The sequence below is a fragment of the Rhinopithecus bieti genome, unplaced genomic scaffold (genome assembly GCF_001698545.2).
Source record: "Rhinopithecus bieti isolate Rb0 unplaced genomic scaffold, ASM169854v2 scaffold_28295, whole genome shotgun sequence".
NCBI lineage: Eukaryota > Metazoa > Chordata > Mammalia > Primates > Cercopithecidae > Rhinopithecus > Rhinopithecus bieti.
This window is the reverse complement of record NW_016812393.1, coordinates 171,519-195,372: the sequence shown is the minus strand read 5'-3', so window position 1 is coordinate 195,372 and position 23,854 is coordinate 171,519.

Sequence of the window (23,854 nt, the reverse complement as noted above, 5' to 3'; positions counted from 1 at the left end):
TTTCTTCTTCTATTGTTCTCTGGTTATTTAACTGAATTCCTTCTCTAGACCATAAATCCCCAATAACTGGAGTTCCCAGTCCTTGCTCCCATTTTTCAAGAATGATTTCCTTTTTGCCAATCTAACAATTGCCCCATCTTTATGCCATCTTATGACATTTATTTCTAAGTGTTTGAATTGGCTTATTCTTTATTAATCTTTCTTCTATCATAGCCTCCCTGACCTTTGTTTGGACAAGTGTCTTAGATCCTAGATTCAGATGTCATTGACTTACTACTTGAGATTTTGATTTCAGACATAAATTTGGAATTTGTACTCACATTCCTATGTGTGTACCTTGGGATAACCCATATTAGCCTCATATCCAGTTTTAACCTGTGATAAACACTGCAAATTTGCTTCATCTCAGGTTTCTAAAGACTTACACATCCTGATGCCACTGAAGTGCTAATCTTGATCAACTATATGTAATTCAATGGCTGTGTATTTTGAGCACTGTAATTAATTTTACAAATTTTATTTCTGTTTGATTAATTTCTCCAATGAATTTAATCTGCAGGTAACATACTATTTTAAAAGTTGAAATGACTTCTAACAACCTATCTTATTTTGGAGTCTTATGTCTCTTTGAGTAATAGATTTCTGTACTTTTATCCATTAATTACATTCTCTTGCATAACTGTTAAGACTATTATTAGGCTGTTTTATTTTTATGTTGAATCAGTTTATTACCACCTCTTCATAAATAATGGGAAGTTATTAATGTCTATATGTGTGAATTTGTTGTGTGACCACATTTTGTACTCAGATTCAAATAGTTCTCTTAATAAGTACTAAATCTCCTGGTGCGAATAATGCTTTTCAGAAAATGTGGTTAATTAAATGTCTTCTAACTTACAACTTGTGGATTTGAAAACACAGCAGCATTTTTTTTTCTAAAATGTTCCATCAAAGTTATAGAATAATTGATTCACTCTTCATCAAATACTTACTGAGTACCAACTGCGCTTTCAGGTACTATTCTATGTGCTTAGAAAATATCAGTAAACAAGCCAAAGATCCTTTCCTTCATGGAGCTAATATTGTAGTAGCAGAGAGAGGCAATCGACAGCAAATGCAAAGTAGATTACATGAGTTATGTTAGAAAGTGATAAGAATTATGGAACAACAACAAAAAAACATACAGGAGTAAGAAAATTGGGAATGCTATGGGTAGAGGGAGACCAGACTGCAATTTATAAAGCAGTGAGCAATGTAGGCCTCATTGAGAAGATAAAACACAAACAAACACTTGAAGGAGATAAGGGAGCTGAATATTTAGATATCTGGGAAAATTGTTCTCAGACGGAGTTAAGAACAAATGTAAATGACCTAAGGTAGAATTTGTCTGACTTGCTCTAAGAGGGGCATGGAGACAGTGTGGATTGAAGTTCAGTGATTCACAGGACAGTACTAGATGAGGTTAGAGATCAGGGGAAGATGGCAGATAGGAAACAGGGCTATTGTGCAGCTCCCACATGGATAGACAGAAGAGCATGTGGAAACTCACACTGTGATATTTTCTCCAAGAACCACCACAGGATTGTACCAGAAACTGAAAGAATTCACAGATCCTTTGAAAGAAGCAATCTGGCACTGCAAATTCCATGAAAGAGGCAAAAAACTGAATTTCCAAAGTGTGAGAAGGGGATGCACATCTGAACACATGTCTCCACTGGGGTATCTGAAAATCCAGATCACATGTAAAGGGTGTAACCTTACCTAGAGATGAAATGGATTTAGGGAGTCATGCAAAATATAAAAGTAGAAGTACCAGTGGGAAGTGCCTTGATGCGCTCCCAGTCTCCAGTTTGAGCCCAGGGAAGCCATCCCTGACTGTATCTCATGGGGCCCTCAGGGAAGGCAGCCAGCAGAATTTGGGAGGGAATCACAGGGTGAAGGAGGCTCCCAAGTGTAATTGTTAGTGGTTTTGACTGGACAAAAATTGTCTTGAGTGGAGTCCAGGGGATCAGTGGGAGTTGCTGTGGATATGAGCAAGTGCAGGAGCACAGGAGCTGCCATGAACAGAGTAGGTGGATGGGGGGTACGGGAGGGTGAGGTCTGAAAACCTGCTTGCTTTCTCAGCAGTGTGGCTTATGGCCTGAAGCAAGGTGGACAGGGTCCCCTCTGTAATAGAGTCCCATTGGCCTGAGAACTAGCCCCCCAATCTTCTATGGTAGTTACAGCAAGCCCTGCCCAAGGAGAGCCTGAGCTCAAACCTGCCTAACCCTGCCCCAACCTGATGGTATTTACCTACCTGCCCTGGTAGCCAAACATAAAACATAGAAACTCTTGGTAGCTTTATGGCCCCACCCATCTTCTGAGAAATCAAAATACTCTGGCCATCTTAGGGCAAGCTTATATCCCCCTTCTGCTATCACAGTTGATGCTCTCTCAGAAGTGCCACCTCCTGGCTGGAGGTCAACCATTGTAGGTCATTACAACAACTCATGACAGAACAACCCTGATCCCAGGAAAGAGAAGACAACAGCTACTTCCACTGCCTGCAACATCCTGGCTAATCAGAGGTCCTGAGTGTGTCCACGTGACAACTTCATTGCTAGCCTAACCAGCATTTAAGAAAGCCAGCACACTAAACATATCTACAACCAAGGACTCTCACAGAGTTTACTTTACTTGCCTGCCACCTCTACCAGAGCAGGGAAGTAAAATAAAGGCCTAAAGATGGATTACATAACAAGACTCTTTGTAGACATCCCCCAGCACCAGCCCAGGGCCTGGTAGACCCATTGAGTGGCTAGATCCAGAAGAGCAGTAACAATCACTGTAGTCTGTAGGAGATCAGTCAGGGTGGTGGGAAAAGTTATAGAAATTATAGGGAAAGATGCAAACCTTCCTGGAAGGCCAGGAGGTTTTGCAAAAGCTTTGAAAGAAAATTTGGCTGAAGGCAGCCAAATCCTCTTATCCAGAGTCTGAGAGCAAAGGGTAGATAACAAGGGAATGTAAAGGGACTTATCTAGATAAATTTGTTTACTCCTGTCTCCAGAAACCAACCTTTGCTCATTGCGTACAGTACTGCTCTCTACTCAGGGAACTGACAATGTTTATTACCCACGAACTGTGTTTGCTCCCGCCTTTGTCATTAAATCTGTACTAAATAAATGTGATCATCTCTGGCTTATGGGGGCTGCTGCAGCTGCACTGCATTCTCATCAGTGGTGCTAAGCCATGGGGTCCCTTAGCCGTGCTGTCAGGCAAAATACCTGTGTTAGTGAACTTCTTCCATCTGTCGCTCAGCCAGAGTCTGCAGGACAGACTTGGCAGCAGTCCAGCTCTCAGGAAGCCCCATCACTAGGGGAAGAGGGAGATCACCACATCAAGGGATCACCCCATGGGACAAGAGACTCCAAACAGCAGTCCTGGAGTTCCAGATCTATCCACTGAAACACTCTACCAAAATGAGAAGGAAACAAAAAAGTAATTCTGGTAATATGGAAAAATATGGTTTTATAACATCCCCAAAAAACCACACCAGCTCCCCAGCAGTGAATCCAAACCAAGAAGAAATCTCTTAATTGCCAGATAAAGAATTCAAAAGGTTGATTATTAAGCTACCCAAGGAGATACCAGAGAAAGGTGAAAAACAAATTACATTTAAAAAATATAGGTTATGGATGAAAAATGCTGCAGAGAAATAGATATCATAAAGAAAAAACATCAAAACTTTTGGAAATGAAAGACACAGAGAAATACAGATTGCAGTAGAAAGTTTCTGCAATAGACTAGCACAAGTAGAAGCAAGAACTTCAGAGCTCAAAGACAAGGCTTTTGAATTAAACCAATATCAGACAAAGACAAAGAAAAAAGAATAAAAAAAAGAACAAAGCCTCCAAAAAATGTGGAATTATATTAAACAGCCAAGCTTAAAAATAATTGGTGTTCTTGAGGAAGATGAGAAATCTGAAAGTTTGGAAATCTTATTTGAAGTCATAATTGAGGAAAACTTTCCTGGCCTTATTAGATGTCTAGACATCCAAATACAAGAAGCTGAAAGAACACTCAGGAAATTCATCACAGAAAGATTATCGCCTGGGCACATAGTCATCGGGTTATCTAAAGTCAAGATGAAGGACAGAATCTTAAGAGCTATGAGACAAAAGAATCAAATAACCTATAAAGGAAAACCTATCAGATTAATCATAGACTTCTCAGCAGAAACCTTACAAGCCAGAAGGAATTAGGGTCCCATCATTAGCCTCTCAAAATAATGTAATTATCAGCTAAGAATTTTGTATCCAGCAAAACTAAGCCTCATTAATGAAGAGATAAAGTCTTTTTCAGACAAAGAAATGCTAAGAGAATTCATCACTACTGAGACAGTACTACAAGAAATGCTTAAAGGAGTTCTAAATCTTGAAACAGAGCCTCAAAACACACCAAAGTAGAACCTTTTTAAAGCATAAATTTCACAGGGCCTGTGAAACAATAACACAATGGAAAAAAACCCACAAGGTATTAAGGCAACAACTAACATTATGAATAAAACAATATCTCACATCTCAATACTCACATTGAATGTAAATGGCTGGAATGCTCCACCTAAATATACAGAATGGCAGAATGGATGAAAATCCACCAACCAAGTATCTGCTGTCTTCAAGAGACTCACCCTAACACGTAAGGACTACATAAACTTAAGGTAAAGGGGTGGAAAAAGATATTCCATGCAAATGGAAACCAAAAGCGAGCAAGAATAGCTATTCTTATATCAGACACAGACTTTAAAGTAACAACAGTTAAAAAAAAGAGGGACATTATGTAATGATGAAAGGAAGAGTCCAACAGGAAAATATTACAATCCTAAATATATATGAACCTAACATTTGGTAACGGATTTATAGATATGACACTGAAATCATGAGCAGAAAAAAAAAACTAATTGGATCTCGTCAAAATAAAAGCTTTATGCATGGAAGGACATTATCAAGAAAATGAAAAAAGCAACTAACGGAATGGTAGAAAGTATTGCAAATCATATATCTGACAAGGGTTTAATATCCAGGATATATTCAAAACCTCCTTAAACTCAAAAACAAAAAGACAAATGACTCAGTTTAGACATAGGCAAAGGCTTGAGTAGACCTTTTCCAGAGAAGAAATATCAACGGTCAATAAGGACATGAAAAAGTTATTAGGGAAATTCAAATCAAAAATATGATGAGATGCCACATCACACCTACCAGGATGACTATCACAGCAACAATTATTATAATTATCATAAATCCACATGTGTTGGTGAGGACTCAGAGAAGTTGGAAATCTTGTACATTTCTGATGGGAACGTAACGTGGTGCAATCTCTGTAGAGAAAATTTGGCAAGTCCTCAAAAAGCTAAATATAGAATTACTATATGACCCAGCAATTCCACTACTAGGTGTTAACCCAAAAGAATTGAAAATGGGGACTTGGGGATATTTGTATACTAATGTTCCCTGCAGCATTATTCACAATGGCCAACAGGTGGAAACAATACAAGTGTTCATGAACAGGTAAATGTACAAACACAATGTGGTTTATACATACAGTGGAATATTGTTTAGCCATAAAAGGAATGATGTTCTGACACATGCTAGAGCGTGGACGAACCTTGAAAACATTACACTGAATGAAATAAGCCAGTCACAAAAGGACAAATATTCTATGACCCCATTTACATGAAATGTCTAGAATAGGCTTGAAAAGAATAAGTATGTTTTGCTATTATTGGATGGAGAGTTCAAAGACTTAAATGTAAGAGCTAAAAACTATATAAATCTTAGAAGAAAACATAAATGTAAATCATTGTAGTCTTGGATAAAACAATGGTTTCTAACAAATGACAGTAAAATCACAAGCAACCATAGGAAAAAATAGATAAGTTGGACTTCACCAAAATTAAAAACTTCTGTGCTGCAAAGAGTAATATAAAGAAAGTGGAGGCCGGGCGTAGTGGCTCACACCTGTAATCCCAGCACTTTGGAAGGCCGAGGCAGGCAGATCACCTGAGAAAAGGAGTTCAAGACCAGCCTGGCCAACATGGTGAAACCCTGTCTTTATTAAAAATCAAAAATAAGCCAGGCATGGTGGCAGGTGCCTGCAAACCCAGCTACTCAGGAGGCTGAGGCAGGAGAATCACTTGAACCCAGGAGGCAGGGTTACAGTGAACTGAGATTGCACCACTGCACTCCAGCCTGGGTGACAGAACAAGACTCTATCTCAGAAAAAAAAAAAAAAAAAGAAAGAAATTGGAAAGTAAGCCTATAGAATGGGACAAAATGTTTACAAATTATGTATCTAATAAGAGTCTAATTATGTATCTAATGAGAATCTAATTATATATCTAATAAGGGTCTAATTATATATCTAATAAGAGTCTAATAATATATCTAATAAGGGTCTAATTATATATCTAATAGTCTAATTATATATCTAATAAGGGTCCAATTATATAAGCTAATAAGAGTCTAATTATATATCTAAAAGACTCATTATAGCTAATAAGCATCTAATCATATATCTAATAAGAGTCTATATATCTAATAAGAGTCTATATATCAATAAGAATCTAATTGTTTATCTAATAAGAGTATCCAGAATATATAAAGAAATATTGTAACACAATAATAATGACAAAATTTTTAAATGGGCAAATGATTTGAATAAACATTTCTCCAAAGGAGATATACAAATATCTGATAAGCAAATAAAAAGATGTCCAACATGACTAGTAACTAAAGAAATGGACATGAAAACCTCAGTGTAATACAATTTCACACTCAGTAGAAGATGTAATTCTAAAAATCACTGGCTAAGATTTGAAGAAATTGGAACCTTCATGGTGGGAGAGTAAAATGGTGCACCACTTTGGAAAAACGTTTGGCAGTTCCTTAAAATATTACACATAGAATTACTATAAGACCAAGCAATTCCACTTATAGTTATATACCTAAATGAAATGAAAACAAATGATCACACAAAAATGTGTATAAAAATGTCCATATGCAGCCCTATTCCTAAAGGCAGAAATACTCTGAATGGCCATCAACTGGATGAATGAAAAATAACGTGTCATATCCATATCAGGGGATATTATTTCACAATAAAAATAAGAATGAAATATTGATACATGATACAACATGGATGAACTTTGAAAACATTTTGCTACATTAAATAAACCAATCACAAAAGACTGCATGTTATGTAATTATATTTATATTAAATATCTGACATAGGCAAATCTACAGAGACACAAAGCAAATTAGTGTTTTCCTAGGACTCGGAGGTAGGAAAGATTGGGAGTGAGGCTAATAGGTATGGGGTTTCTTTTGTGGGGTGATGGAAATGTCTTAAAATTAGGCAGTGGTGGCCGGGCGCGGTGGCTCAAGCCTGTAATCCCAGCACTTTGGGAGGCCGAGACGGGCGGATCACGAGGTCAGGAGATCGAGACCATCCTGGCTAATACGGTGAAACCCTGTCACTACTGAAAAGACAAAAAAAACTAGCCGGGCGACGAGGCGGGCGCCTGTAGTCCCAGCTACTCGGGAGGCTGAGGCAGGAGAATGACGTAAACCCGGGAGGCGGAGCTTGCAGTGAGCTGAGATCCGGCCACTGCACTCCAGCCTGGGTGGCAGAGCAAGACTCCCCCACAAAAAAAAAAAAAAAAAAAAAAAAAAAAAAAAAAAAAAAATTAGGCAGTGGTGGTGGTTGTACACTGTGGAATGTGTGAATAACTACAGAATTGCACACTTTAAATAGACAATTTTATGCTATGTCAATTATAAAGCTTTTAAGAAATAATCTTGGCTAGGCATGGTGGCTCACACCTGTAATCCCAGCACTTTGGGAGGCTGAGGCGGGTGGATCACGAGGTTAGGTGATTGAGACCATCCTGCCCAACATGGTGAAACCCCATCTCTACGCAAAATACAAAAATTAGCTGGGCATGGTGGTGCATGCCTGTAATCCTAGCTATGCAGGGAGGCTGAGGCAGGAGAAACACTTGAATCAGGGAGTTGGAGGTTGCAGTGAGCTGAGATTGTGCCACTGCACTCTAGCCTGGGACAGAGAGAGACTCTGTCCCCGCCCCCCGCACCCCAGCCAAAAAAAAAAAAACAAGAAATAATCTTAGGGTGGAAAGGGAGATCTGTGTCTGTTTGTGAGAATTCTGAGCAAGACATGAGACTGGATGATTTGCTTAGCCCAGTTGATATTATGTTACAAGTGATTAAGCTGCTGTTTACAAGTCTATTCTTTCATTCTCTAGGGCAAGTGGATTGCAGTAAACAAGCATCAGCCACAGGTGCCTTCTATTGAGTACTCGTTATGTGCCACTCTCCCAGACACATACTAAGTCCTCACAATGATTCTAATAAGACAGGCATTAGTAATTCATTCATGTAACCAATATTTATGGAGCACTCTTTATGCACGGGAGCTTTCCGAGAAACTGAGGATATAACTCTAAATAAAACAGGCCAGTTCCAGGCCCTACTAGTTCCATTTTTGAGAAGTTGTTTAGGGTCACACAGCTGGAGTAGATTAGAAATTGAACCCCAGTATTTGTTTTTCCCGTCACACAACCTCTGGAGACTGGCAATCTAGAGATAATGCAGTTGATTGATTCTGGTTTAAAGACAAAATGTGGGCAAAGGAAAAGAGAGTAAAAACAGGATGGAAAGAGGAAGAGATTGATGAAGTTCATTAGTGTATATTAAACATGATTTTGTTTATTATTTAATTTGGTATTCTACAATGTACAATGTAGGTAGCATACTTCAGGCTAATAATGTTAATTTGAGGTTTGTATTATCTGATGTGACTATTTAAACCGACATACAGTGGCTAATTGTCCAATCTCCATTTTAATACTCTATAGACAGTTTCCTTAGCTCTAAGGCCTCCTGGGTCTCTCGGTTGGGTTGTTTCTATGTAAATTCTAACGTATTTAGTAATTGCCTGGGAAAATATAGACCAATTTTTATTTTACATGAGAGAAATATAAACTGAGCTTGGTGCTTTTAATCAACGGGTTTTCTTATTGCGTAGATGTTGGCAGGGTATGGCTATTTTTTGTTGAATTATTTATCTTTTTCCTCTTGTTCTTATTCTAATGATGGATGATGTTTGGGGAAGTTAACTCTATGCTGTGTAGACATTGCCTGTGCTGTAACTTCTAATGTATAACTGGAAAACTTAACATGAAAGCAAGCATGCCAACAAAATTGAGTGTCTAATGATGCCATAAATGTACATATATATGTATCCATAGCACTGCAAAACAATGCTAAAATGGCAGAACTTGGGAAAGAAAAAGTGCAGTTTTGTTTGCGTCAACATCCAGTGATTTTTCTTTACCTTCATCTTCTGATCCACAATGGTGGGATCATGTTGATTATGAAATGATGTTAGTATCACTGGTGCTGTAGATTCTCTTCCTTGATGAGAAATAGAATACCCTCTCCAGAGTATGGAATAAATGATACTTTCATTGTTAATTAGTATCACACCATATTTGAAATTATAATTAGAAAGCCTGTGTTTTCACTGTACTGTATACTCCAATAAGCTGAAAAGAAAAAAAGTGAGGGTTGGGGGCCAATATTTACCGGTAGTCAACTAAGGCTGGGGTATTTTACATACATTTTTCTCACTGGATCTTCCATACTTTCCAGGAAGTTTATTATACCCTTTCCATAGGCCAGTAAGCACAGCTCAGAGAGTTGTCCAAAGTCACACAGCCAGCCAAGATTTGGGCACAGCCCGTCTGACTCCAAAGCCCAGAGTGTCCCACCGCAGTGTGTGTCTACCCCATCGCTTTGGCCACTCTCCCTTCCTTTTCCTGTGAATAAGCCCATTTTTAGGCTTAAGCCCATTTGCCCTTGACTGTGCCACTTTCTTGCTATTTTGTAAAAATATGTGCCATAATTTGTGAAAATAGCAGGTTACAGAAAAATGAAAGTGAATAATTAGGAGAGACGAGAACAGAATGGTATTTAAGACTAGAACTTTTCTTGTGCTTTGTCAAAGTATTTTCTATGATTGTTTTCATAAAATACTTATCTCCCTCCCCAGGCCTACTGTGGGGGGTAACTGCAGGGAGGAGGGGGACAGCCTTGTGCAGAAGTGGGCGAGAGCACTCCCTGCACTGGAGGAAGGAGGGGCAGAGAGGGCTGTGGATGGCAACCGAAGTGGCAGCTCCAGGGAACCAGAGTGGAGCGCGCCTCCGGAGGCTTGGGCCAAGCGTGGAAGGAGGCTTGGGCCAACGTGGAAGGAGGCTGCGCGGCCCAGGGTGCGGGAGCTGGGCACTGTCAAGGAACCAGCTTGTCTGGCCTCTGGCCCTGATCTTTTCTCCACCCTCCTGTGCAGATTGTTGGTGGCCAAGCATTTATCACTCAGTCAAAATATCTGAAGGCCTCTCTTTAGAAAAGTGAAAGGTTTTGGGGAAAGAAGAGGAAAAAAAGAAAAGACCACCCCAAAAGGGATCCTACTGGACAAGTCCCACTTGCGTGCAGGGGACTCACAAATCACACTTCGTAGGGTCTCCGCATTAAACATACGTAGACAACCAAGGCTTACTCAGATGTTTGAAGCAAATCTCCCACGCAAAATCTTTCAGAGCGTTTATTTAGTGCTTGCTTTCTGGCAAAGTTCATCTCATATTCAACTTAACTTTTGCAACAATCACAGAACATAAGTTCTGTTATCTCCATATTTTAACACGAAGAAACTCGTATTTAAATGACTCATAAATGACTTGAAAGTATAACAAAAATACAAAAAGATATGATAGCTAGAAAAGTAATCTAGGTTTTATAGCTAACTAATAAGAATTCTAGAATTCTTATTAAAACAGTAAAATATCCAATACAATGAATTAAGAAACACACACACCTAGACTCACCATTTTATAATGTCATAACACCCAGAAAAAAAGGAAGCGATGCAAAATTCTAGACACACACACACCAACAAACTGGTATCATCATAAAAAACAGCACACGTGAAGGAATGAAGGTAAAAACAGCATCACCTTTTAAACAGCGCTATTGGAGGTGAGCAGACACTGGAGCAAAGTTCCAAGGGGATTTTATTTTAACAGTTTTTTAAGATCGCTGATTTATTTTACACATTTAAATATCATCAATTTTAATAATTACTTTTCTAATATATAATTATATTTGCAACATATATTACATATAACATACACAAATAATAATACATTATACAATACAATATAAATGAAAACACAGCCAAGTAATAACATATAAAGATATCTGCCGAGACCAGCTGGGTTGTTGAGACCCTAACCCAGCAGCGCTAGAGGAATTAAAGACGCACACACAGAAATATGGAGTGCAGAGTGGGAATCAGGGGGCTGACAGCCTTCAGAGCTGAGAGCCAAGAACAGAGTTTTACCCACATATTTACTGACAGCAAGCCAGTGATATGCATTGTTTCTATAGATTATAGATTAACTAAAATGGGAAAACAAAGGGATGGGCTCTGACTAGTTACCTGCACCAGGAAACATGTCCTGAAGGCACAGATCGCTCACGCTATTGTTTGTGGCGTAGGAATGCCTGAAGCAGTTTTCTGCCCTGGGTGGGCCAGGTGTTCCTTGCCCTCATTCCAGTAAACCCACAACCTTCAGCATGAGTGTCATGGCCATCACGAACATGTCACAGTGCTGCAGAGATTTTGTTTATGGCCAGTTTTGGGGCCTGTTTGTGGCTAGATTTGGGGGCCTGTTCCCAACAGATATGAAGAGGCACATACGGAAGAAGAAAAACCAGTGTCCCACACTTCTTATAGAACATTAAAAATCAAGTCCAAACTACTACAACACATGATCAGTTTTCATTTTTCAGACTGTGAAAATATTGGTAATATCTGAAGTTGTCAAGAGTATGGAGAAAGGTACCCTCGTATGCTATTGGTAGGACTACATAAATGGTTTAGGCCATTTTGTGGAAAACTGGTCAATCTATCTGAATTTAGTTATGGTTACTTTTCTTACTAAACTGCATTTCTTTCATTGCTAATTTCTGTAAACCTGGTCTCTCCAGATGCCACCCATGAGAAGGCGGAATGCCAAGGACCCTTGTCTGGCTTAAGAAAGCAAATTTGCAACTAATGATGCATTCAATCAACATAGATGTCAATTCATGTATTATTACCATGGCAACTAATTAGTAGGAGTGATAGACTTCTAGAGTTTAAAGGTTATTTTTACAGAACATAATAATTTCTAAAGTCTGGATGTCTTGCAATACTCCTTTTCATAAATGCCTTTTTATTCTGACAACAGTTGTATTCTGAAGAATGTATCTGCTTTTCAGCAGCTTCATGAAATAGAAAAATTTTTCTACTTCTTGTCTTGCTAATGTTTCTTTGACCATATAGTAGAAAGTGTCAGACTAAGTACTGGAAAAACATTGCTTAGAGAAAAAAATAGGCTTGGGAAGTCCAAAACTTCAATACATAAAACAAAAGGCAGAAAGAAAATGTGAAGAAATAGAAAATGGGCAATGTATACTCTTCTTACTGTAATAGTCACATAAGTGCAGACGTGGGGAGTTACAGATACAGCGTAGACATGGGCATATGCATAGGTAAATATACAAAATAATTCATGGTAACAGCTGAATTTAAATTAACCTAAGAAATTATTTGGGATCTAGAATTCTTTATTGGTTAGTTTTAGCTAAATTATCTATTATGCTTAAGAATAGGTGATGATGCTTTCAGAAATGCAAGGATTCACGAAGAATATACTGAGATAGTGTATGGTAGTGTATAGATCCAGAAACCATGAAACCAACACTGGAAAGAAGCAGAATCAGAAACATTAAAAGACAGGGAGTTACTATATGGAGGAAAAAAACTCCAGCTAAAAGCGTGAAGTGATTAGCTTTGAAGTGAAAATGGCTCACGTGTTTGTCACTTGTAACCACATGTATATATTCCTTTGGCAAATTTTTTTGGAAATATTATTAGGAAAATCCTCCTTTCCAAATTCAAAAGGCCACAGTAGGTTTTGCTAAGTTGGTTACCAAAGTTAGAATCCATGAAGATTTGATAGATTTACTTCTATAAGGATTTTAACAGAGTCACAAATATGAAACAATTTTAAATGCCAAGAAGAATGACCTGAAGTCTATATGTGACTGACAAAAAGCTATATCTTTACCATTTAAAGACTTCTTCTAAATCAGTCTAACAAAACTAGACTTCCAATAGAAAAGTGAGCTAAGGACAAAAGAAAAAGCAAAGGTCAATCACAGGAGAATGTAAGTGGTCCAACTATTCAATATTCTGGAAAAGAAAAGAAAATGGCTATTAAATTGGCAAAGGTTAGAACAAGTGAGCTGGTGATATGAGAAAATTGTCACTCTCCAACACTCCTGGTGGAGATGTGAATTGTGCAAACTATTCAGGTTACAGTTCTGATCAAACTCCCTCCCTGCAACCTTTGATGCATCAATTCCAGTTCTAAAGATTTATTATAAAGAAATAATTGGACAAGTTTATGAAGGTATATGGACAAATGTGTTCACTGCAGCTTCTTTTTAAAAAAATTTTTTTATAGAGATGGGTCTTGCAATATTGCCAAGGCTGGTCTCAAACTCCTGAACTCAAGAGATCCTCCTGCCTTGGCATCCCAAAGTTCTGGGATTACAGGCATGAATTACCACACATGGCCTAGCTTCTCTCTAATATAGAAAAATGTAAAATAATTTTCTGAAAATATATGAATTGTTAAATGAACCATGCTATACTCATGACATTTAATATGTGACTATTAAAATAACAAGGCAGGTCTGTCTCAATTAACATGGAAAGGACAGTCACTATATGTTAAGTGAAAGTTTAATTAGGGGCACCTCCATCCACGGAGCCTTGTTTGCCTACAACATCTTAGGGTCTCTCGGGCCCCACAGGGCTGAGCTACCATCATCGCTTGCACGGATTGCCACAGTACACTTCCCACTTTTGTCTCTCTACATTTTGTATCTTAGAAATCACCACTCTGTAGTCAGAGTCATTTAAAAAAAAAATGTGTATGTGACATGATCACTCTCTTTCTTAGACATTTCAGTTCTTAGGCTGAAGTCTGAAATCTTCCACGTGGCCAGCAGGGTGTTAGAACAATTCTCTAGCTTCATTGTTCACCCTTCTTACCTTTGCTCTTTTTATTCTAGCCAATCATATTTCCTTTCATAGCACTAAATACTTCCTGAAAGAATTGAACTCCTATTTCTTATAGCACTTACCATACTTGTAACTAATTATTTGTTTAATGTTTATCTGTTCATGAAAAGAGAGGACATGTCTGTGTTACTTCCCTCCGTACATAGACTGCTGACAATGCCAGGATGCAGAGGGCTGCTCCATCAGTATTTGCTGGAGGAATGCATGGATGGATTGATGAATGAATGAATGAATGTACTTGGCCAAATAAATGCATAATTGCTGTATGCGTCTGTATCCTTTCTATTTGTGTGTATGCATATACTTAAATTTGCATGGGGAAAATTCTGGGTGAATCTATTTCAAAATATTAGTTATTATTTCCATAACATTAGCCATTTTTCCCTTTCTATTTATTTAATTTCCGATTTTCTTTGAATTTTTTTGGGGGGATAGTATCTTAATAAGGTCCTCAGCAATAACACTTTCAACATTATCTGGTAAAATTGCTCAAGAAAAATAATTAACAAAATTATACAGCCAAAGTAAAACATGTGGAAATACTACCAAATAGGTAAGTGTAAAAGAGACATTAGTTTGTTGGGCATATGGTTGGGGCAAATGAGTTAACCACACTAAATCTCAACTTACTTTTAAGTAATATGGGGGTAACAACATCAGCTTTGAAGAATTGTTATACAGAACTGAGATAATGTACATTCCATGCCTGACTCATAGCAGCTGCCTAGTAAGTTTAACTATTTTCATGGAAACAATCTATATAAGGAATCTCGGAGAGGCCCAAGAAAGTGATTGTAAAACCTTAAAATGCTTTCATTGAAAGAAGAATGAAAATATTCATAAAATTTAATAATGTTATTTTAAAATATTACACTCTTCATTTAAAATAAGGAGTTTAGGAAACAACATATTAGATTTAAACTACCTGGAAATCACAAAAATTCTTTAGAAATAGCAATAATTCTTTGCCTTTGTATTCTCCTGCAGAGAAAAAATAATCTCAAGTCCCCAGTTTTTAGCATTAGGGTTCCTAGTTTGACCATAATTTTTGATCGTGGCATTCTTAAAGCTCCTTGCTTGATTTAACACATATCTTTGTAAAAGGAAAACGGGAGAGGCAAGTTCTATTTGTCTTAAATGTTAACAGAACTTTGTAATTTCTGTTAATGGTACACATTCATTAGGGAAGATTGTTTAAAATCTTTATATATTCAAGAGCTGTTCTATGTTTTAAACTGATGAACAGACATAGTAATTTCCTCTTAATGCTATCACTACTTGAATATTTCAGCTAGTGTATTCCTAGGGGGGCTTTATAGTTCTTTGATTTAACTCACCTTTCATTTCTAGGAGCCTGTTTTTTTAAAATCATAAATTTGATTTATTGCTAAAGTAGAACAGGTAATGGAGACACACACACACACACCAGTTGAACATAAGATTGAATTTAGTTGATCTCCCCTAAAATATTTTTAAATAAGAAAAGCTACTGAATGAAAAGAATAAATAAATTTCTAAATGAAAATATAAATAAATGCTTTTTGACTTTGCCTTTGAAACAGTAGTGGAGAATATAATCCAGGGAATAGAGTTTATAATGTCTTTGCATCTGAGAAGAGATGTAGAGTGGGCACAGTTTTACTGAAGGTCAGATTATTATGCCACCCTGTTTGCTTGGGTCCTCTCTGGATTTACATTTATTTAAATTCTTTAGTTTTCAAAGAAATGTTATAATCAAAAGTTGCAGTAACATGAACTGGAACAGATTTAGCGAATCCACTTGGTGGAGTTAGCTGTGCCATATAGAGCCCTCACCTTATCATGGTACTGGGAAAGAGACCAGTGACCACTCTGAGCTCCTGCCCCTTGCAGACCCGATGAGGCTAATCCCTCCCTTTCAAAGACAGCATTCCAGGTGCTCACTGAGAAAAAGGCGTGTGCTCCAATGCCAGTGGTTAGGGACACCTCTCTCCCCAGTTTTTCCTGTCTTTCTCAGTGGTGTTAGGAAAAATACTCTAGAGCTTCCCAACTGCTGGGTGCACTCACACCATCTGGGATCCCGCTCAGAAGCAGATACTGGCTCAGTAGGTCAGGGGTGTATCTGAGATTCTGCATTTCCACGAATCTTCCAGTGACATCTTTGCACTGGCCCCTCAGACCATAATTTGAGCAACAGGGAACTATGCAGTGTTGCCTCTCTGCTGACTACCTGATGTACTGAATCTGTCATGCTGAATCTGTGCTGTGGCCAGAGATCGCTCTATCAAGGTCACCATTAGATGGGGTCAGTGGAAACTGTGGGAAGTGATAGAGTAAGTGAATGAGAAATGTGGTAGAAACAGATGCTGAGTGTTCTGGAGTAGTCTGAGTGAATCTTAGTAAGTAGATCTACCATTTACTTATAATACTGTTTGGCAATGATTTAAAAAATATTTTCAGTAAACCATTTTGATGGTAATAAACTAAAAGATGAAAATTAATGTTTCTGGGAAACTTGGATAATGAATATGGAAGCAAATGACAATGTGTAACATTAAAATAGTGTGACTGCTTTGCCTTCTTCCATGGTGGCTGACGTGTTGTCCTTGACCACCTAAAAACCAGAAGATTGTATCACAGACCAGACTTCTGCCTCATAGGCTAGAGGTTCATTTATGAAGGAGGCTAGACTACAGCCACAGAAGATGTGTTTGCATAGCCCCCTATAAAGCAAGACTCATCATTTAGATCAAGTGAATGTCCTAAGTTAATGTTATATATTATCAATTTCAAGCATTTTATTTGTGAAAGTAGAAATGTGAAACAAAAGCTGTTAACATGTTAGCTCCATTAACAGAAGAACTTTGCAAGAATTAAGTAAAGCTAGCTGTCTCAATGTTATAAGATGCTTCATAAAGAAAATCAATTATTTCCAGTAAAATTTGATTTATTTCATCTAATTCATGAAGCCAAAGTAGAGCACGTGGAAGTTCATTCTGTTGGAGGTTAAAAATACAACTTTTCCGAGGCTGGTGGATCACCTGAGGTCAGGAATTCGAGACCAGCCTGACCAACATGGAGAAACCCCATCTCTACTAAAAATACAAAATTAGCCAGGCGTGGTGGCGCACACTTGTAATCCCAGCTACTCAGGATGCTGAGGTAGGAGAATCGCTTGAACCCAGGAGGTGGATGTTGCAGTGAGCCGAGATCGCGCCGTTGCACTCTAGCATGGGCAACAAGACTGAAACTCCATCTCAAAAAAAAAAAAAAAAATTGACTTTTTTGAGGTGAGGACTGTGATAAATTCAGTTTTAAAATTTGACACTGAAGATAAAGTCGTATTTTTGTCATGATAATGGAAAGATAAATTTTAGCAAAACACAAAATTGTGGTAAATGCAGCATTCTTATTAGATTAAGAAATCAGTGGAACAGAAAATATACTTAGCCTTCATAATGGTTAACACGTAATATATAATTGTGCTCATACAAGATGAGATATTCTGCCTTCTACAAAGGACATTGCAGTTATCCATGTTTATGAACATTTCCTTTGAGCAGTAAGTAATCACACTACAAAGCTTTAATGACACAGCTATTGTGAATATAGCAAAATGTTTCAGCTTGATGGTGTGGGTTTTTCCTCTTTGAGGCCCTTCATCAGTCAGGGTATAGGTTAAAAATATGACTTTTCCGAGGCTGGTGGATCACCTGAGGTCAGGAATTTGAGACCAGCCTGACCAACATGGAGAAACCCCATCTCTACTAAAAATACAAAATTAGCCAGGCGTGGTGGCGCACACTTGTAATCCCAGCTACTAGACTACAGCCACAGAAGATGTGTTTGCATAGCCCCCTATAAAGCAAGACTCATCATTTAGATCAAGTGAATGTCCTAAGTTAATGTTATATATTATCAATTTCAAGCATTTTATTTGTGAAAGTAGAAATGTGAAACAAAAGCTGTTAACATGTTAGCTCCATTAACAGAAGAACTTTGCAAGAAGTTCTTGCAGAACAGAAAACTACTTAAAATTTTATAAGTGTGTGTCTCACAGTGGATCCTATGATAAAAGTGGACTTTTGTGAATTGGTCCTCTATATTATGGTTATGATGTATTTAAAATGGTAGAAAATTTTTTAAACATTTTATTTTTAATTGACAAATAATAATTGTGTATATTTATAGGTCAAAAATTGTATAAATTTATATTTATTTATCATACACAATGTGTTGTTTTGATATTTGTTTAGACCATGGAATAATTATATCAAGCTAATTAATGAGGTTTTTTGGCCTCATATACTTAACAATTTTTTTTGTGATGAAAACATTTAAAATCTACTTTTTAAAAGGAATTTTGAAATATACAGGTGTCATTATTTATTATAGTCACCATTTTGTGCAATAGATTACTGGAGCTTAGTCGTCTTGTCTAACTGAAACTTTGCACCCTTTGATCTGCATCTCTTCTTTCCCTATCCGTTTATCTGATGATGGACACCTAAGTTGTTTCCATGTCTTGGCTACCATAAATAATGCTGTAGAGTATGTGAGTGATGACACTTTACTTCAACACATTGATTTCATTCCTTTGGATGTACTGGGGTTGATGGATCATATGGTAATTCTATCTTTAGTTTTCTAAGGAAACTTCATACTGTTTTCCATAGTGGATATATTAACATACATTCCCACCAACAGTGCACAGGTGTTTCTTTTCTCCATACTCTTGCCAATACTTATCTTTTGGGTGAAAATTTTTTTATCAATATATTCAATTCATAGAGTATGAAAAGTTTGAAACTTTTCAAATTGTAATCAAAAACAAAATTTGCCAACAAGAACAGATTGAAAATGGTCTATAAAAGAGCAAGGGAAGAATAAAAATGAATTAAATGGGCACTTGAATATGTACAAAATTAATTTGAAGTTCTATAATTTGTGCTTAATAGTTTAACTTGGGGCAAGAAGGGTCTCGCTCCTGTCACCCAAGCTGGAGTGCAATGGTGGTCTCTTGGCTCACTGTAGCCTTGACCTTCCGCTCAGGTGATCCTCCCACCTCAGCCTCCCGAATAGCTGGGACTACAGGTGTGTGCCAACACATTGTGCTAATTTTTTGTATTTTTTTTTTTTTTAGTAGAGACAGGGTTTTCCATGTTGCCCAGTCTAATCTTGAACTCCCAGGCTCAAGCGATCCATTCACCTTCACCTCCCAAAGTTCTGGGATTATGGGTGTGAGCCAAGATAAGGACTTTTGATTTAGCTCTGGCCAAGAAAGGACTTTTGATTTAGCTCCGATTTCTAACTGGATAAACTTATATACTCTATCAGAATGAAATGAAATTGAGATGGCCTACAATTATTGTCAGACCATTCCAAAGAGTCATAGAGAAAAGTGTTGAAGACATTTTTTTGTACAAGTGTTTTTGTCAAGGTAAAATACTCTGAATGGAGGCAAAAGACAGCATCTGTGAAGATAATTGGGCTGAAATATTCTCTACATTTCACCAAGAAAGAAAGAAAGTTAGGAAAAACTTTTAGCATAATTTGCTCTTAGCCTACCAAGTACCTTATTAAAAAGTAAACTGCAATATAATAAAACATTAAAGTGTTTACTTGAGCAAACAGTGATTCATGATTGGGCAGTTCCAAACCAGATTAGTTTGAGAACTCCATAGAGGGAACACACGGAGGAGGCTTTCATAGGATGAACAAGGAAGTAAAACAAGGAAAGTATTTGAGTGCTTACAGTTGTGCAATTGCCTTAGTTGGTTTATCCCAATAAAAAGTCATTAGTTATGATCTGGCTCCGATGACTGAAGGAACACCAGGGTTCTTGGTCTCGAGCCAGTTTGAATAAAATGACATGGACACACGTGGAGTGGTTTCAAGGAGTAAAAAGTTTAATAGGCAAGAAAGAAGGAAGAAGAAAACAGCTCCCTCCTTACAGAGACAGAGGGCACAGGGATTCGAACAAAGAAAAAACCCCTAGTGCAGTGGAAGAGTGGCTGCTTATATCAGAGGGCTGGAGGAGGTGGTGTCTGGTGTGTATAGGGCTCAGGGGATTGGTTTGACCAGGCCTGTCATTCACATAGCCGGGGAAAAAACTGGCCCTCCCACCCAAGCTTTTAATATGCTAATACAGGGCGCCTTGATGTTCCACACACTTGAGGATATGTGGGGGCAGCCATGTTGCCAGGCCCATGTAGTGACAAGGGCTAGAAGAAGACAGTGGGAAGCGCCATGTTTGGGTGTACCCAGTTTCTAATGGCCAGCATTTGCATATCAAAGCTTGCTGCCTGGCTCTAAGAGCCAGGGCTTTCCTGCTAGACAAGAAACATTTCTGGAGCTGTTTTAAAAGAAATAAAAACTTCCCAAGGACCGCTTTTCCTCTCTATCTGCCTAAAATAATTTCTTAATAACTCCTATAATAGTTGTATGTTTGTTGGTTGCTTCTGTTTGGCTGAACTTAGGTTCTGTTTCTCTTTAATACAGGCATTTACAAGGAATAGCTTCAGCTTCACTTATATTTGCAAATCAAGCAAGGTTGAGGTCATGAGGAGGCCCGGCTGGCTTTATATGCTCAGGGATTCTTCATGTCGTGTTTCCATTTTCATTTACTTTAACAATCTCTATTCCTTTAAAAAGAGTATTTTCTCATTTAAAAATGCTATGGTCTGGATAAAGATAAATGCACACACACACATATACACATACACACAAGATTTTAATAACTTATGTGCTTCCCTCTGTCAGGCCTCTGAGGCAAAGCTAAGCCATCATATCCCCTGTGACCTGCGCGTACACATCCAGATGGCCTGTTTCTGCCTTAACTGATGACATAACCTTGTGAAATTCCTTTTCCTGGCTCATCCTGGCTCAAAAGCTCCCCCACTAAGCACCTTGTGACCCCACCCCTGCCCGCCAGAGAACAACCCCTTTGACTGTAATTTTCCTTAACCTATCCAAATCCTATAAAATGGCCCCACTCTTACCTCCCTTCGCTGACTCTTTTTGGACTCAGCCCGCCTGCACCCAGGTGAAATAAACAGCCATGTTGCTCACACAAAACCTGTTTGGTGGTCTCTTCACACGAACGCGCATGACACCCTCCCTGCTCAGAAGTGGCCTGGTGTAGGTGATAAATTGTGTTGCACCCTCTGCATTTATCCCTTAGAGCTGGAGGAAGGGTGAGGTGGGCACTGTGACTCTGTCTTTCCTTCCCTATGCAATGCGTCTTTGTCTGTTTTTATGCTAAAACCAGGTACTGTAGTCTCTCACCAGTTTCTCTCGTTCTTGCAATGGTTCTTCCATGCGTAGAGAATCATTCCAATTGGTGTTTCTCTCAGAAGAAACAGAGGGTCCTATTTCTGCATTTTATCTTTTACACCACTTCCTGCATTTATCTTTTACATAAGTATAGGAAGAGAAAGGTCTTTTTGGTCTTCGGATCAAATTCAGATTATTACTTTCATTTTAATCCTTACAGTGAAGCGGGATCTTAGCTGGGAGTGTCTTTCTCTTCCTCTGGGCTAGTTTAGCTCTAGCTTGTCTCTCCCTGCAGCTTTACCTCATGTCCTTTTTTCTCTTTCCTAAGAGGTAGTGATTTTCTGCTATCCCCTGCTCCAAGGAGGGAAAGCCAGGTCCAGTTTAAACTCCTCGGGGTGAGCCCCACTCCCCCCAGCGGAAGGCCATCTCCAGGTTCTAGAATGAGGCTGTGACTCATGCTGACCAGGGATGGGATGCAGCCTTAGCCGACACTCTCGAGAAGTGGTTTCCCTTCTCAAGAAGAAGCCAGCACAGGCGAGCCACTCCTGCGCACCTGGATGAGGACAGATGAAGCACACAACTGCCCTTACTGCTGCCAGCGTCCAGAGGGCATCTGGGGCTCCTGCCTCGGCAGAATCTGAGGCTCTACATGGCACAGCAGAGAGGCAGAAAGAGGCCAAGTGTTTGATGTTATCTTTGCACTTCTGACTTCTGTTCCCATTTTGTGAGACGATGAATTCTCTTATTATTTAAGTGGTTTTCCTGAATTGGGTAGTTTGTCACCTTCAGATAAAGGTGTCCCCAATGACATATTTCTCCAGCAACAGGAGCAAACCCTCCTCACCCCTCCTGTAGCAGGATGAGCCGCAGACAAAACTCCTCAGACACCAGCTTAAAGAAGGAAGAGGTTTTTTATTTGGCCGGGAGCATCGGCAGACTCGCGTCTTAAGAGCCCAGTTCTCCGAGAAAGAAATTCTTCGTCTTTTTAAAGGCTTATAACTTTAAGGGGTCCACATGAAAGGGCCATGATAAATCAAGCAAGTGAGCAAGCGTGGGAAACGTGACCGGGGGCTACATGCATCAACTAACAGAACAAAAGTTTTACAATGCTCTTTTCATACAGTGTCTGGAATTTACAGATAACACAAGTAGTTTAGGCCAGGGGTTGATATTATTATTACTTTGTTTAACTCCTAGGGCTGGGTGGTGGTGACAAGGTTGTCTGGCTATTTATCTTACTTTTGTTTCTTTCTCTCTTTCCTCCTGTCTTGTGAACTAGGCAAGGTGGGGGGCGGAGGGCAGCAGGAGTAGTAGTGGTCTCCTTCCTTATCTCCCGCTTTGAGAATTTTCACTAATTAGTGGGAGTTCTCACTTTTATTTTTACTTTCTGAGTCTTTTTGTGAGACAGAGCTATAGTGTTTTATGTAATACACTTGTGCTGAAGTTTTTTGATGAACCATGGTAGCTACAAAACCTTTTATCATTTGAAGGAGCAAGCGTAGTACACAGGGGAGCAGCAAGCAACTTTCTATTACCAGTAATACACTTATAATGAGGGTTTTAAATTTTTATAGCTGGAAACTAATTTCTAAATGAAGAACTAGGATCAGACCTGTGTTAAACCTGTACAGGCACATGTATCAACTTTGTCACGTCCTAAGCAGGTTAATTTTGTCACTGGGTCTTAAAAGCTTTTTCTTAGTGAGTAACACAGTATTTTTTAATAACAGAAGTTTTTAAGAGTCAGATGCTTGAACTTGTGGCATCTGTTTGGGGAAAAAGTTAGTTAAAATAAAGTTATCTTGAGGCATTCACTCTTTTGCTTTTCAAGGCCATTGGTCTCTTATGTTAGCCTTTTAATAAACATAACATGAAGAAACATCTAGGCTGCCAGCAATGTTTTCAGTCAACTGAGCAAATAGGTTTTTTCTGTTTTTGCTAAAGGAAGAGGTTGGGGTAACTTCTGATTTATGTGTTTAAAGGATGACTGAAAGACTTGGAATTGTTGCTGGGTTGGACGGGTCTGGGTTTCCTAAGTAGTATGTGTACAGTGGGGACACCTTATATAGGTGTTTCTTCTAGCATGGTTATGGGGTAACAACAACAAAACAATGTACAGCAAGGACAAAAGAGGTCCTTACCTGGGAAAAAGGTTGAATACAGCAACAGAACAATAGGAAAACAGTATTACAGGAAAACTATAAAAACCCTAGAAGAAAATCTAGGTAGTACCATTCAGGACATAGGCATGGGCAAGGACTTCATGTCTAAAACACCAAAAGCAATGGCAGCAAAAGCCAAAATTGACAAATGGGATCTCATTAAACTAAATAGCGTCTGCGCAGCAAAA